Source organism: Ixodes scapularis, unplaced genomic scaffold, assembly GCF_016920785.2.
Source record: "Ixodes scapularis isolate PalLabHiFi unplaced genomic scaffold, ASM1692078v2 PGA_scaffold9__187_contigs__length_104089568, whole genome shotgun sequence".
In the NCBI taxonomy this organism is placed as follows: Eukaryota; Metazoa; Arthropoda; class Arachnida; order Ixodida; family Ixodidae; genus Ixodes; species Ixodes scapularis.
The window spans coordinates 3,799,967-3,817,077 of record NW_024609884.1 but is presented as its reverse complement, the minus strand read 5'-3'; the positions used below and the strand labels follow the sequence as shown (position 1 = coordinate 3,817,077).

Sequence of the window (17,111 nt, the reverse complement as noted above, 5' to 3'; positions counted from 1 at the left end):
CGATGCAGTGGAGAGGACTGTGTTTCCATTTTCCTGAGAGGGTCGGTGATGGTTGATGCCTCCATGTCCGCCCATTGTGCCGTTTGTAAATCAGTCATGTTTAGTACCGAAAACACAAAACTGCCTTCTGTAGGATTGAGTGAAAGAAAGTCGGCATCTTTATGGTGTTTTCCGCTTTGGTGAACAATTGAAAAGATATACTCTTGAAGGACTATGGCCCAGCGTACGAGTTTTGGTGTAAGTTCACTTTTTGATTGGAGCCACTGCAGTGCAGAGTTGTCTGTTACAACAGTGAACGGTTTTCGGTTAAGTAAGGGTGAAAAGTTTCCACAGCCCTCACGATCGTCAGACAGTCCAGTTCGGGAGAATGTCACCGACTTTCTGGCTTGCTTCGCCTTCTGCTCGTGTAGACGATGGGATGTTCCATACCTTAAGAAAGGGAGTACATATTCCTTTACGTCTTGCGTCTATCTAAAGGAATGTAGGTGCGTCGTCCAGAAAGTGTGCATGCGTATGATGTACCATTAAGCGCTTTCTTGAAATCTTCAATACATACGGCTTCGGTAGCTCTCCATCTCCACTTGGTGTCTTTTATCAAAATGTGATTTAAGAGGATAGCCCCCAGAGAAACGTTGCTAACGAAACGACGAAAATATGATGCGAAACCGAGAAAGCTTCTTAGTTGCTTTATGCAGACATCTGCACGTTACTAAAAAAATGTAAGGAATTACATTTACAATTACTCGAGGCTAAATTGTAATTAATTACAATTACAATTACCCCCTATGAAAGTAAATGACCGTTACTCCAAAAAGCAATTCGTCACTTTCGTGGCGTTACTTACAACATTATCGCCCTCAAGTAAGAAACAAAGGGAAGAGGGTTGTTCAAGTTTTTATTGTTGCCACCTGTTCCCTTTATTGACCCTGAGTATTTTGAGCAACAGCTGGCTCTCGCAAGTCTCGTCAGCCATGTTGCGTCATTTCTTACTGAAGATGCCGACTGCTACGCTGAGCACCCTTTGAACTGAGGCACTGGATGGGAATGCCATATTGTGTCTCACGAATGCTTCATGATATGCATTGAGCTTCTTCAGCGAAGCAATGAAAGTACTATTTACCTCGCAGATAGAGCAAAGCTTCGACGTTGCAGCCATTGCCTGATATGGGAAAGTTTTAGTAGATCGTTCCGATACCTCCGGTAACCCCGATAACGATAAGATGCATGCGCAAAGGCGGCGGCTGAGTATCGGGTATTGTTATTGGAGTCATCGGAACGATCTACTAAAATACTCTATTGTCGAAGTCGCGAAGCTGTAGAAGTCGTCATACATCTAGCCAAAAGTGGAATAAGAATTGATTTATGTACCTCTTGCTACACCGGCAAATATTGCAAGAGAGTAGCAAATATAGTTAGTGACCGCAAGGCGATAATTAAATAAAAAATAAGGTTTTCATCAATGTTCTTCTTTGATTCTGAACAGGTCGAGTTCCGGTTTAGACGGTGGTGAATAAAAATAAAAACATTTTCAATATATACACATAAGTAATGAAAAAAAAAACACCAGGGCACTCACAACAACAAGTAATTAGGTCTGCTAAAACAAGGCAATGCAAACGCACATTTGCCGTGCTGTCTGCACTGACCGACAGTAATTTACTCCAGTGTTCTACAGATAGACGTCAACTCCCCTCTATGGACCCACTCCAGAGCTTCACTCTCTCCTCAAACCCTTGTCAGCTACCATTTTGTTTTATTTATAGCAATATATTTTTGAGATGAGATGCGTCCTGTTGGAATAAAAGTAGAAACAAATAGAAGGCAATTACCATTCTCGAAGTTCTCGCCAAAAGGTGATGCACAAAAGGGATGACTGAGATGCAGATAACCTTGCAATCATCTGCGAACAGCCTCACAGGCGAGTCAATACCTACAGCTATGTCATTTATAAAAAATAGGATTAAAAGAGACCCCAAGACTGACCCCTGCGGAACGTCAGATGTCAAAGCAACAAATTCAGATTTCGCACCGTTAATGACTACGCATTGCTTTCTTTCAAAAAAGATCATTTTCTATCCATCGGTAGACGCTGTTATCAAGACCCAAAGAGCGCAGTTTATACAACAACAAAGGGTGGGACACAAAATCGAAAGCCTTCCGGAAGTCAAGGAAAATAGCATGCGTTTCACTTCCACCCTCAGTTGTTGTAACAAGATCATGGTAAAGTTCAACAAGCTGAGTCACGCACGAAAGGCCCTATCGAAAACCATGCTGAGCTTTAGAAAAGAAGTTGTTAGTATCTAGATCTGGTTACAACATTACTATACACGATGTGTTCTAAAACCTCTCAACATACACAACTAAGGGAAATGGGGCGATAGTTTTCTACAATTTCTCTTGATCCATGCTTGTGGATTGGCGTAAAAAATGTTTTTTTCCATTCGCTTGGAAGTACTCCTTCCTCTAAAGACCTTGCAAAAAAAAAAAAAAAAAAAAAAAACTATGTGAAGGTAGCCGGGCACGGCGAATGAGCACGATTTCATCATTTTTGGCGAAAAGCCGTCTGGGCTCACTGATTTTTTTTACATCTAGGTCCTCTAAACATTTCACAATGCCTTCTATATTTATAACAAGAGGTGGTATAGGAGGCCCTCTTCCGTCACTGAGGAGTGGATAACGTGAACGCATTTTGTTAGAGGCGAAAATAGACTGAAAATATTTATTAAAACAGTTGGCTTTATTATTATTATCTTCAATAATATCACCATCACACAAAATATCCGGAATACCAACTTCTTTCTTGCGAGTTGTTCGAAGGTAGGTCCAAAATTCTTTACTATTTGACCGCATTCCATCTGAAAGTTGGTCAAAGTATGCCCGTTTCGCCAAGGTGATAACATCTTTATAAGCATTATTCAGCTTCTCAATTTTTAAAACAGCAAATTCAGATAAATGCATTTTGTACTTCTGATATACACGCCTTCGTTGATGTATTACTCTTTTAACAGCATACGTCATCCAAGGCTGATCAGCTTTAGTATTTTCAGGTATATATTTGGCAGTAACATATTTTTTAATTAGACCTGACAAACATTTCTTAAAAGCAACCCATGAAGTATCCACGCATCTCCCCCAAGGCTAATCGAGTATAATCATCTAAATATTTAAGCAATTCTTTTTCTATGCCTTTATAATTTCCTTTGTCATACATGAACACTTTTCTACCCCCTTCCCGTGCACGAAATATATAAGGGAGCGTTCAACTAGCTGTGACTATGCTATGATCGCTGATTCCCGGAAAGATGGACACATCATAAACAATATCACTGTTGCACAAAATTAAATCAAGAATGTTTTCGCCTCTTGTTGGTTGACAAACAAATTGTTCAGAACCATATGTATTTAAAATGTCTTCAAATTCAGAGTAGACAACACCAGATGGTCCTATATCGTGGTCACCTGCCCATTTCAACTCCGGTAGATTAAAATCTCCGGCTATTAAAATCTATTCGTCAGGTAGGCCAGATAAAATATTGCACCTTTGCATTTAATTGCATCATAATCATCACCTTTCTTATTTATTTATTTTTTTTTTTTGGGGGGGGGGGGGGGGCGGGGGTAAACAAAAAGCGTGGGGGTTTACAACGATCCGCTACCTAAATATGTAATGAAATTACTTTAGAATTACTCTCGCAAATATTTAATTATTCCATTACAAAATTACTGATAAAGCTTCGTTACTGCCAACGGGTTACGTACAAGTGTGGCTTTATGTTGGTGGGTACAGGTATTGTAGAGAAAGCAGTAAGTGTTGCTTGGTCTGGCCGGATACTATTTTTGTTGACGACGTCGCCAAGGTAGGTTACGTCATCGTAACCAAAAAAAAAAAAAAAATTAAGTGAAATAAAGTATAGCTTTTGAAGGGACCTCCAAAAGAAGACTTAGGCGATGTGGAAGGTCGTCGAAACACCTTGAAAATCGCACACCTAAGTTTCAAATCCAGGGAACGACGAAACTGCTTGTGTACGCATGGCAACCACATCCTGTCGTTGGTGTGACTGCCTGAACGTCTTCTGTAATGTTATAGACACAGAGTAACACCGCCTTGTGGTCACCGAAAAACACATCTAAAATCGCGCACTCAAGTTTCAAACGTGTACCTCTACCTAATTTCACGCCCGTGGTATCGTCGCCTTAACATCCACCTAGCTTTGTTTTATCGCCGGAGAACCTTTCTGGCATAATTGGCGAAAACGCATTGTTTTTATTGTTTCCATTATCAGCAGTCTCGTGTCAATATTTCTACGTGACGCCACGGTGTCACGTTATGTCCTGACATCACTCGAATAACGGTGTCACTGTGCAACCTGACTTGACAGGACAATGTCAGGTCATGGTGTCGGCCGACGCCAAGTAAAAGGTGACGCGATGCGCGGCGTGTCGTCAATGTGTAATCTTTTGGCGGAGTGCTGAACATGGCCCGCGTCGATAGTGAGCGCGGTGGACGGCGCGAATCCCGCCAAGTGTCCTACTAACTGCAGTAATCGAAAAGGAGCATGGCGGCGCATTCACTGGGGCCGATTGTCGGGGATAGGAAAGGCACAACAGTGACGAGCGTCATGACGATGGGCGTTTGGCACCTTCGGATTGTGGCGTGGGCTGCTGCCGGAGTTGAAGGGAAGCCAAGTATATTTAGGGCAGGTTTCGTACACCGCGCCCACGCGCACAGTGCAACAAGTCCCGACGCAGAACTTCTTGATAATGGGCGTCTCGCAACCAGGCGGCGCCGCCACTCTTTGCTCGACAGGGATATATCTCCCGCCACGTTTTTGCAATCTTGGGGCGGTAACCGCGCCACCGCGCAACGCCGGCAAGTATTATGAAAGCAACAGGCCGCACAATATTTTGTTCCACGCCAGCTAGGGCCATAGTTTGATCGGTTTTTTGCAATGTTAAGGCGGTTGCTAAATTACCATCACCCGTATTCACCAGGCGCGACTAACTAGCGGCGTTTTAAGGTTAGTAGCACGACTAAGTAGTCGCGAGCTAAACGAGAAATCCGCGACTAACGAGCGATTATGTTCTGCGGTAGTCACGAGCGCGAAGCGAGCGGGTGACTATCTAGTTAGAACGAGCAAGCGGGAGTGACGTAAAAAGATAGGTCACGCATATGCATACTTAAACGCCACTGCGTAAATGGGTATTTTTTCGTATAAAAACTAAACTTTAAATGTTTATCAGGATAAAAAAGTTACAATGAGAGACATATTGTCCGAGACAGAGTTTTACAAAGACAAATTTTAAAACAATACCAGGAAAAAACACGGAAGCCGCATTGCCAGCGACATAAACAAATATGGAAGCGCCCGTAAATGCGTTTTTTCGCGCCGTCCAGCGCCCTGCTGAGATCGCTTCAGCAATACCTCTGGCCGTTGAACATGGATATTTACACAATATTTGCTCCTCCGATTCTTTCTAGATATGTCCCCCAGCGTTCCGAGACAGTAAGTGCTTCGTTATAGCGCTGCCGGTCAGCGGTGATACGAGTCGGCCATGGCGCTGAGCCGCTAGTCACCCGCTAAACACCGGCTAAACTAGCCCTACCCCATGACTAAGATTTGTTAGTCGACTTCTTAGTCGCACCGGGCGACTTGGCCCTAAACACGACCGGTGAATACCAAGCGCTCACTTAGCGGCGACTATCGCTTGCCACGTGATCATTTTAGTCGATGACGTCCATAGTCAGTGGTTAAACAGGCGCTACTCGCGCTTGGTGAATACGGGTGCATATGTGAATCGGCTTGCATACCGTAAAACTTCAGCACTTAAGGCCCATACTTTTTCGAAAGCCCGCAGGACCTGTTATTACACGCAGACACGGAAGCGTTATTCAGCTGTACACCCACCGAAAGCGTGCGCACAGAGAGCGAGAAACCCCTGGACAGTGTATACGCTGGGCAGCTCGTGTGGGCGGGACGTTTTCGAGGCGTGCCATTTTGCGGGCGTTGAAACAGACAAAGCAGAAAACGGAAGGAGCAGGCAATCGGTGGTCCCTCCCGCCAGCAACCGCCAATCTGTGGGACACTCAACATGTGCGCCGGAAAGCCGCGCGGGGCTCGGTTGCTGCGCCCAATCACGAGACCATTACAAAGCGGACTCGTTTGCCCGCTTTCCTTCAATTAGACGAGCTTCGTTGTCTTCGTCGACGGTAATGAAGGCCCCGTCATTAAGCTCCCGACTCGCGTCCCTGGCACTTGGACGGTGGCCCGGCCGAGGCACGTTCACTCCGTGCGTCCAGCCAACGCTGCTGGTATGGCTTGGATTCAGTTGGATTGACTGTTCGTTTCGAAATGGGTGAGTGGAATGCCGAGTGTCAAATATGAGCTCCGCTTTTGCCGGAAAGAACGGCAAATCTTTGCGCCGTCCGATGTTTCTAAATCGCATTCGTCAGAATGTGATACGGGCCATTACAACAACAATATCATAATCGAGCAAATAAAATAATACCAGCTGAAACGCTAAAATACAAATAAAGGTACAAAGGTCTTTATTAAGCTGCGCTATAAGCGCAAATAAACAAAACTGTAAACTTCGTAATAACCAATTCAAGCTGAACTTCGTGGGCACCTGTGTGCGTTGCTTTTCATAAGCGAACGCTTCCTCCGTCGGGAATATTTGCTATGTTTTGTGTTATTGCTCCTTGTATTAACATTTTAAAGACAAGAAAGGTTGAGCGACCAAGTTTCTGAAAGATCGATATCTCGCGCGCAGTTCCTCCAATTTCAACTATTTGTTCCTGGCAAATAAAGACTCATATTAAAAAAGCTGGATGCTGCTCTGTTTTTCGCTTTATGACGGGGGCTCTATATTTTACGCCCCACCCGAAGAGGAAAGTAAAAAGACGAGCAATGATCTTCGCGGAACCTTCTCAGCGCTGTAATACCTCCACACACACAAAAAAAAGTATGACAAATTATAAAGATTGTTTTCATAGTTAGAGAACTAAATTATCCGAAGAATTTTACGTGTTTTTTTTTTCTTTTTGTCGTTGTCGTTGTGGGTACACAGAAAAGGCGGTATTTCCGGATGTCAGTAAAGAATGCGACAGCGCCGTGACCGCGTCCCGGCTGTTAAAGAAGCGCCACCCGGACGGAAAACAGATAACTTTTCCCGGTCAGCACATGTCAAACTAAAAGCTACAAAGTTCTGTTGGGATTCATCAAACTTTTGATTACGATGAAAGATGTCGAACTTAGATAGTTCATCCAAAAGTTACTTTTTCTTTCACTTCGTTTTTAGAGCGAAGCTCTTAGGCGCCCGTTTCCGGCTTGAGCGGCGTCGGCGTCGCCGTCGCCGTCGCCGTCGGCGTGACCGCGCGGTGCATTGTGGGACGTCTGACGTCACTGATGACGTCATTAGTGACGTCATCGGCATCGACATCGTCATCGTCACTAATGACGCCATCGGCATTCGCATCGTCACCGTCATTGTCACTGGCGACGTCACTGATGACGTCACTAGTCATAATGACGTTATCAATGACGTCATTATTATGACGTCACATGACCTCACAGGGGTCACGTGACTCTGTGAGGTCACGTGACCGTCGTGAGGTGACGCCGACGCCGCTCGGAGGGAGTACACTCTCAAAAAAAGCCCGTGCGTATGCTTTCCCGCACAACACTCGGAGAGCCAATCGCCGCAACATACGAAGGCAGCTCAGCGAATGACAATGCCGAAACATATGTTTAGACCAAAAAAGATGAAAGCCGTTTACAACTCCCCTTAACGCCGAATTAGAGCACAGCTCTTGAGGAGGAGGAGGAGGGAAGGGTACTGAGGGGGGTCATGTGACCTCGGGGGGGGGGCGGGGGGGGAGGGGTCACGTGACCGCGGGGAGGGGGGGTCACGCGACCGCGGGGAGGGGGGTCACATGACCTTGGGAGTCACGTGACCTCGGGGTGTCACGTGACTGGGGGTCACGTGACCTCAGGGGGGTCACGGGACTTCGGGGGCGTCGTTCGGTTGCATGCAACCCGGCAACTCCGACGGGTTGCATGCTACTTGGGCTAAATGCAGCATGGGTTGCATGCAACGCGTGGTTACGCTGACGCCGGCGGTTGCATGCAACGCGGGTTGCATGCAACCTGAGTTGAATGCAACGCGCGGTTACGCCGACGGCGACGCCGCTCAAGCCGGAAACGGGCGCCTAAGAGCTGCGCTCTAAAACGCAGTCTGAGTTGTGACATTAAGCCATGCAAGCGTGACGTTTTGCATTGCTTAATGTCACAACTCAGACTGCGTTCTAGAGCGCAGCTCTTAGGCGCCCGTTTCCGGCTTGTGCGTCGTCGGCGTCGCCGTCGGCGTAACCGCGCGGTGCATTATGGGACGCGTGACGTCACTGATGACGTCATCAATGACGTCACTGATGGCGTCATCGGCATCCGCATCGTCATTGTCACTGATGACGTCATCAGTGACGTCACTGATGACATTATTGACATCCACATCGTCATCGTCATCGTCAATGATGACGTCATCATCATCGGCATCTGCATCGTCACTGAATACGTCATCAGTGACGTCACTGATGGCGTCATCGGCATCCGCATTGTCATCGTCACTGATGACGTCACTAGTGATGATGATCAGTGACGTCACTGATGACGTCATCGTCATTGTCACGTGAACTCATATGGGTCACGTGACCCCGGTGCCGTCAAGTGTCCTCCTTGAAGTCACGTGACCCTCGTGAGGCGACGGCGACGCCGCTCGGAGGGAGGAGTAGCAGACAGGATGAGGAGGTGAGGAGGAGGGAGGAAGGATATACTTTCCCCTCAGTACCCTTCCCCTCCTCCTCCTCAAGAGCTGCGCTCTAATTCGGCGTTGCGTTACAGGGAGCTGTAAACGGCTTTCATTTTTTTGGTCTAAACATATGTATCGGCGTTGTCATTCGCTGAGCTGCCTCCGTAAGTTGCGGTGATTGGTTCTCCGAGGCTTGGGGGGGGGGGGGGGGGGGGGGGGGCGGTGCGTGAAAATAGATGATCAAACTTTTTTTAGAGTTTAGCAGACAGGATGAGGTGGTGAGGAGGAGAGGATGGTATATCCAAATACTTTACTAGGGGGAATACAGGACACTCCGCTCATTTGCATTAGACGGAGCGATGGCCGCGCCCATTCCTCCCCTGGTGGCGCGGGATAATTTGGGTGTGTCACTCCCCCTATTTTCCTTCCCCTCCTCTCCCATTTTCTCCTCCCGCCAGAACACGTGACCGATATGCGTCACCGACGATGCCAAACGCGGGCGGGCGATCACGCGGGCGCCGGGCTAGGCCCTAGTACACCATAGCCGGGCGCGACGACTATCAGCGGCCACCATTGCGCGACCTGTCACCGCATGTTGATGCCGGTGTTCTTCTCTGCGGATGACACGCTACAGTGTCCTTTTGTAGTGCACCAAGTATGACACGTTCGCCGCTGTAAACAGTCAGTGAAGATGGCAGGACTGTGTGCTCCGTTCTCCACTGCAAGAACCGAAGCTTGCAGGCAAAAACCTGTCATTTTTTCGGTTCCTTCCAGATCAGATCACGTAAGTAAACAACTTCGGCGTCGCGTATCTCATGCTGACCTACCTTATTGAAAATCTGTTTGTAAAACATATATATGATCCGTGTTTGTTGAATGCTGAGCCGTATATATTTGTACAAAGTGTTATTGTCTGTGTAAACAGAGATCAATATTTGTTGAATGCAAAGCTGTACATATTTCTTCAATGTGCAATACACATTGTTTCAACAAAAAAATTGTCCAATGACATTTATGAGCGAAATCTGAGTTCGCACCTTCAATCATCATTGTAGAAATATATACACAATCCAAACCAACTTTGTTTAAGGCCGGCATGGTGTATTAGGAATAATGTTGACTATCCACGAACTAATAAAAAATTATTCCCAACTTTTTGAATATTTTTTTCTGTTGCTTTGGGCTGCTGCGAAGCACCATCTATTCGCAATTTGAAAATAGTGAGAAATGGATCACTCGGTTAAACCGTCTTATATCTAATATACTAATACACAGAACCCCACTCCTGGTATCAGAATTTTGCGCCAGCCAGACATTACCGAAACCAGCACTTTGGAAAATTCCCGACATACCGAGCTCGCAAAAATAGGGTCGTTTACTCAAGGTGCCTTCTCGGGCGCTTTAGCGATAATCATAGTAGCAAATACTTTGCGGTGCAGCATATGACAATACATTGCTGTGCCTGCTAAACGTGCTTCTCATGTCGGCATAGTTCCTTAATATTAGTTGCTCCGTACTGCTTTGAAGTGCGATTACGACTAACCACACTTATTAGAGCAGCTTTCAAAACCGCCCGTACAAATGTCGATACTCGCTGATCGAGCTACATGCGTGCGGTTTATATAACAAAACGTAGACATAGAGCTCATCCTACGTATACGCGCCCTTTAAATGAGTCACCAATAAAGTGTCCGCAGGTTTTTAAAATTCAACAGACGACCTACGCCGCGTGCACACACTGATTGAAGTTCGACCGGTAGTAAAATATCCCGCACCGAGAGACGGCGCTACTCACCATCCGATTTTAAAGGGGAAAACCGCAAAGCCATGACACATCCACCCATTCAAAGTGCGCAAAACCTGTCGTCCCCGAGGCCATTGTATTCGCGGGGAGTGTCCTGTATTCCCCCTCGTAAAGTATTTGGTATATCCTCCCCTCAGTGTCCTTCCTTCCTCCTTCTCAAAAGCTGCGCTCTAATTCGGCGTTACAGGGAGTTGTAAACGGCTTTCATTTTCTTTTTCTGCGTATGACAACGATGGATACGCCAAATAAATTTCTAAAACCGCCCATCGATAACTTAAGTACAGCGTGTGTATAACTAAAAGCGTTCATTCAAGATGGCCACTCCAGCGAAAGGTGTACATTTTGTTTTGCCTTCACAACTGAAAAGTTGGTTCAAAATAACCTAATGTTCTGGCGATAAAAGTGGACCTCTCACAGCGTGGAAAGCAAAATGCGCTGAAGGCCACATATTATGCGCCAAGGACTGGCGTTTTTGGCGCATAATATGTCAAAGAAGCTGAATGTGCTGAGCGAAATGCGCAGCTTCTCGGGGGCGACTTGCATGCTTCACCGTTTGCTATTATACAACATTTATCTAGTTTGGTTAAACATATACGAACGCACCCAGTCAGTAAAAAACTTAGCAAACATTTGTGGTTTTGCTTTTGACTAAAGCGGTAATTTATATTAGAGATTGTGTGAATGCATTCTGAACTCGAACAAAATAATTGACAGGCATAATGCGCATTCACGAAGCAGGACTAAAAGCACTCATAGTAAAAAATAAAAGAAAGCGTTCTTATAGTTCCACTCGGAGAGGAGCAACATCACAACAGACGCATACCTACACCTGTCCCGCAATAGCCTACTTACGTGGGAAATACGTTCAAGCGAAGTCAGTTATTACCGCGTAATACTTATGTCAAACTTTATATGTAATTCAGTAACAATGTCGCTCTATATCAAGTATAATTTCAGTAATCTGGCTGACCCCTACTTGTATTGCCGACTGTCCGCAGGTGGCAACTTCATCATAGAACTTCTTACGTTGCCACACTGCCAGCAATTGCGTCGGCATCGCTGCGCCTTCCTTTTTTCTTTTTCTTTTTTTGCGGAGAGAGAGTCAATTTTTGGTTCTACTTGTGGGCTGAGAGAGGCGCAGTAGCGCACTCATAGACTGGGCCTCCTGTTTATTCAGCGAGACTTAGTTGGTAGTGCACACAGCGTAGTCGGGCATCGTAGTCGGGCAAAAAAGATAATCCCACAACAGTGCGCAATTCGCTGCTTGGCACATGCCAAGCAGCGAATTGCGCACTTTTCTGGGGTTACTTTTTTTTTTTTTCTTCATGTAGCTCTAGATAGCTGCCCACGAACGGTGTTTATTTTTCCCATTTACGTCTCTGTTCCTATCTAGGTAGGCCTAGAGTTAGTAGCGTTCTCCACCGGGAAAAAGATCCTCTGGGGATATATTTTTGCCCTCACTATATAGTACTCCCTTCTAAAACTGTTCACGAAGAGAGGACTGTCAAAATAACCTAGTTTTAACGTATTGAAAGAACACGTCTAACATCAACAATATCCTTAAAAAAAACATTTTAGTGTTATCCAACAAAGCGAAAGACTGAAAAATATAATTCTTTCCCCACCACGTGTTGTATTCAGGCGCCCTAGAAATTAAAAAAAAATATGGTGGTGAGGGCCAGGACCACCCCGGTGGAGAACATTAAGAGCCGACAGTGCTTGAGGCCGCAATGTGCGGTTTTCCCTCACGTCTCCCTCACACAGACAGCTGGGAGCACGGAATGAAACTTGACCTTCAAAGTTCGGGGTGATCTAGACTGCTCTACCGCCAACGTTGTATATTTACTGGAGCCTGGGGAAGGTCACATGCAGTACGCGGGCAAAACAAAATCTCCACTCCGGATGAGGTTCGACAATCATAGATCTTACACCGACACAAAGCATACTCTGCCTCTCTCAAAACACATACAACTAGCTGACCACTCATTCGAGAAGTTAACCGTCACGCTTTTAAAGTCTGGATTCGGCTCGCATCGCGAGCGGGAACAACAGGAATCATTCCTATTTCGTGAGCTCAACACGCTGCAAAGAGGGATTAACGAAGATGCCGGGATTTTAACACCACTTCGGGTCATGGATATTTAAATCTAAAAGCGAACGCAGAAAATAAATTGGAGTCACATATGCAGTTAAGAGTCGGAGAGGCAATTCCCACATTTCCACATTTCGAACAAAAGTTCCATGTAACTTTTTTTGGCGCTGTTGTTGCTTTCCTACTCTCCTTCCCCACCCCCTCCCCTCTTTCACCTACCCTTGGTTATTCCACGGCTGGTTTGTTGGTCGCTGTCTCTACCGCCTTCAAAACCATGTTTTTTTGTTTTTTTTTTTAAGTACGGGTTGCGGCGCTTCCACTTTCCGGGGGGACCTTCCCGTGTCTTTTCCGCCGCCCCGACCGCGGAGCGCCCCGGGGATCAGGGGACAGGCCGCCTTCGTGGGAGGCGACGCTGGTTTTGCCACTTGGCTAATTGGAAGTGAGCCAACCCTCTCCGTGTATTACTTTTTTTTTTTGTGTGTGTGTGTAAAGTAGGTTTGGGGTGTACGTTACTCTTTATTTTGCGAGACTTCAGAGAAATCGGGCCAAGTTTCCTGAATCGTCATTCTGAAGAATAGAGGCCTCCTTTCGAAACGTCCATAAACCTTTCCTTGTTTTTGTTCAGTCCATGGATCTTTCTTGTCCATTTGAATAATCACCGGCCCACAAGCTTTAATCATTATATATATATATATATATATATATATATATATATATATATATATATATATATATATATATATATATATATATATATATATATATATATATATATATATATATATATATATATATATATATATAGCGACGTTTTGAGCGGTCCCCGCTCGAAACGTCGTAATAAACTTCGAATTAGTAACTCCGACAGTATGCATTTTTGACTTATTAACTTTTCCCGGTCCATTGTTTTTATATTTACCTTCCTTCACCTATATATATATATATATATATATATATATATATATATATATATATATATATATATATACAGTATACATAAATGGTGGGTGATTTCATCTCAAATTGTGCAGGCAAAAAGGGTCGAATTTTTAATTTCGCCGAAAAAAATAAATATATGTTATATGCCGTCGTCTCTAAAAACGCAGTAGCCACAAACCGCAAGTTTGTCGGATTTTTTGTTCTCGACTTACGAAGTTTAAAAGAGGCCGCGGCGGAAAGCGGTGTTTTTCACATCCGTCATGGGTCGGATGTTTCGCTCAATCTCCCGCCGTGGATTTTCAGTCCACATTATATTAACCTTTTCCAAGCACTATGTGAACACATGTAAAAGGGTGTAATACCATAAAATAATTTAGACTTTTTTTTGTATATATATATATATATAAGGGTCTTTTTATGTCTACATAATAAGAGAGTGAGAAATAAAATCAGGACTGGCTCTGGAGCGGCTTGCTTTCCGTGCAGCGGCTACTACCCCTTTGGGTCGACCAACAAGAAGGTACGCAATGCCACGCTCCAGGCGGCGGTCTTTCCCTCATCAATGGTGTAGATGGGGCAGAGCACGCGTTACAGAGCGGCCACTCTCGAGGCTGACCGTAGCACATTATGTCCGTATCGGTGAATCAAGTAGGTTGACAATGTACAGCGCAGTCGTGCCAGACACATGAGCAGGAGTAGATACGGGAAACTTCAAATGACGACATATGTCTGTGCAGAATTGGACCACGCTAAAAATCGCTCGCGATGGGACAAAAGGGCTTTGAACAGGCTGTCGAACCGTAACCGCAACTGAACCGTAACCGGAACTGAAGAGCTTATTTTGCCCGAACCAGGACAGAACCCGAACCGAAATGTTCGGCGCCATTTTGAAGCTGAACCTGAACCGGAGCAAAACAAGAGAACCGTTCGGAACCGTTCACCAAACGGTTCGGCGCGCATTTGCGCTACTATTCCGTGCGCTGTGCTCCGGAAATTTTGAGAGGCTTATACCCCTGTCAGACGGGCTAGTTTAGTGCACTTCAAGCGAGTGCACTTCAGCTCGTCGAAACGCACTACAAGTGTATCGGTACTACACGGAGAAACTTGAATGCATTTCGAAATGATAGCAATGACCATGAGTAAAGTAGTAGGTACGCAAAATATTACATTTTATGCGTAAATTTACAAAAATAACATCGTATTGTTATGAAAAAACACGTTATCAAGCATTGTCGCGCTAAGTTACGAGCATTCATTCAATTGGATATTCAATTTGACTAGCTAGTACGAGACGCCATTACAAGCCAGGCAGATCCAAAATCTAGACAACACGAAACATGGCGGTGAGTGTGGAAGAACGGTTCGGTGACGGTGATCAGTGGAAGCGCGTGGTGGGGACACTTTTCTGTGTGCGAGCCCAGCGCCTTTTCGAAGAGAGGCTACTGGAGCTGGGTGCCGACGCGAAAGCCAGAATTTCCAGTCACCTCGAGCAGCAGCTACAGGCCAACGCATTCACTATAGCTGCTCTCATGACAGGCGCCCTTCCCGCGATCAATCGAGAACGATGGGTGTTCCAACGACACGAACGGTGGTGCGAAGACACCTTGCCACATCTGGGCGAATTCCACTTCAGGCACGCCTTTCGCGTGTCCCCTGCCACGTTCAGATTCTTGGTGGAGTCATGCAGGTGCCTTCTCGTGAGGGAAACCACTATAATGAGAGAGCCTATATCCATCGAGAAACGAGTGGCGGTGGGCCTGTACCGCTTGTGCTTGAGCGCCGAAGGCAGGACTATAGCGCACCTGTTTGGAATTGGCCGTTCCACCGTGAACGTCATGTACAAGAATTTCTGCAACGCCATCATGGAGAAACTGGAAGGGGACTGGCTACGGATGGTGCGTGCTGATGACATGTCTGCGCACGTGCCGGAGTTTTTCGCAGTGTTTGGATTTCGACAAGATGTGGGCGCCTTGGACGGTTGCCATTTCCCAATATCGCCGCTGAAGGAACATTCAACGGACTATTATAATTATAAAGGCTGGTACGTTTACCTTAATGCTTCCTCTAGATCACATATGTTTACAAAAACAAAAAAAAATTATAGGTTCCTTGCAATGGTGCAGTTTGTCTTGCCGTATGCCGGTGGCGCACTGGCCACTAGCGTAGCCTTTACAGTGGTAGCTTTACCGCATTATATTTGTTTATTAAGGCTGTCGATAAGCAGGACTAGCCAACAGTGCTGTGCAGCGTCACGTGCAAGCCGGTTGCAGACAAAGAGTGAACCGCTTTACGAATTTGGACGCTTTACGAATTTGGATCAGGGTGGATATCAGTGAACACAGGTATTTGCTAGTGTTCACTGATATCCACCCTGATCCAGAAAAAAACAGGTATAGTGTATAGATGAGAGTTTATTTGGTGCTAGAAGTTATATTCAGGTTTGTTGAAGATGTAACTTCACTTTGTTGTCTTTGTTGCAATCAGGAATTTTACACCTGATTCTTAGTACCTCCGAGACATGCTGCTTTACGTATACAAGCTTATTTTACCTGTTTTTCTCTCGCTTTCCTTGTCAACGCAGGCATAGCATCATACTTTTGGCGTTGGTGGACCATCGATACCGGTTCCGGTATATAAACCTGGGGACGCCTGGCAGGTGCCATGATGCTAGTGTGTATGGGCGTTCCCAACTCCACACACTTGTTGACAGCGTCCAGTTCCAGTCCCCAACGGTAGCATTTGAGGGTACTGCCATAGCCCCAATTATCTTGTGTGACCAGGCCTTCCCATTGACCCCGAACTCAAGCCATTCGCGAGTGCCACAAGTGAAACCGGTGAAGCCGTATTCGATTACAACCCATCGAAGACTAGACGAATTGTCGAAAATGTCTTCGGGAGACTAAAGGCCCGCTTCCGATTCCTTATGAAGAAAATGGAATGCCAGCTGCCAAATGCAAAGCGAGCAATAAGGGTTGCGTGTATACTCCACAACATCTGTGAGGAGTTTAGAGACAAAGTTGAACAGCAGTGGGAGCACGAAGCTCGTGAGCTTGATGCTTTCTATGAACAGCCATCACACAACACTGACGTGTGTAATGGGAGAAGCCAAGAAGTCAGAAATGCGCTGGCAGACTGCTTCTCGAAGCATGAGCAACGTACATTGGGCTGAACGTACACCAGGGGCAAGCAGGGCGGCGAGTTGACAAGAGTCCATCCACTTTTATGCAACAGAAAAAATAAATCGAACAATTGTGTGAAGCTGTGAAGCTTTTGCTTTATTTATTTACAAGTTGCGCGAGAACATCAATAAGGCAGTCCTTCCTCTCGGCAGCGCGCTCTTGGAGCTTCAGTTGTTGTTCTCCTATATCGAATTCTCTTTTCCGAGACTTCTCGTGCGAATACAGCAGCTGCCGCTGCTCCTCAAGCAGCTGTGCCAAGAGGCTCGACTGTGAGGCCTGCCGCTTCTTCGGC

At 45.8% G+C, this 17,111-nt stretch overlaps 1 pseudogene; it reads left to right on the top strand.

The window, feature by feature from the left end:
* The first annotated feature begins 15,355 nt into the window (after positions 1-15,355).
* Positions 15,356-16,809, top strand: LOC115319754 (annotated as a pseudogene).
* The last annotated feature ends 302 nt before the right edge of the window (positions 16,810-17,111 follow it).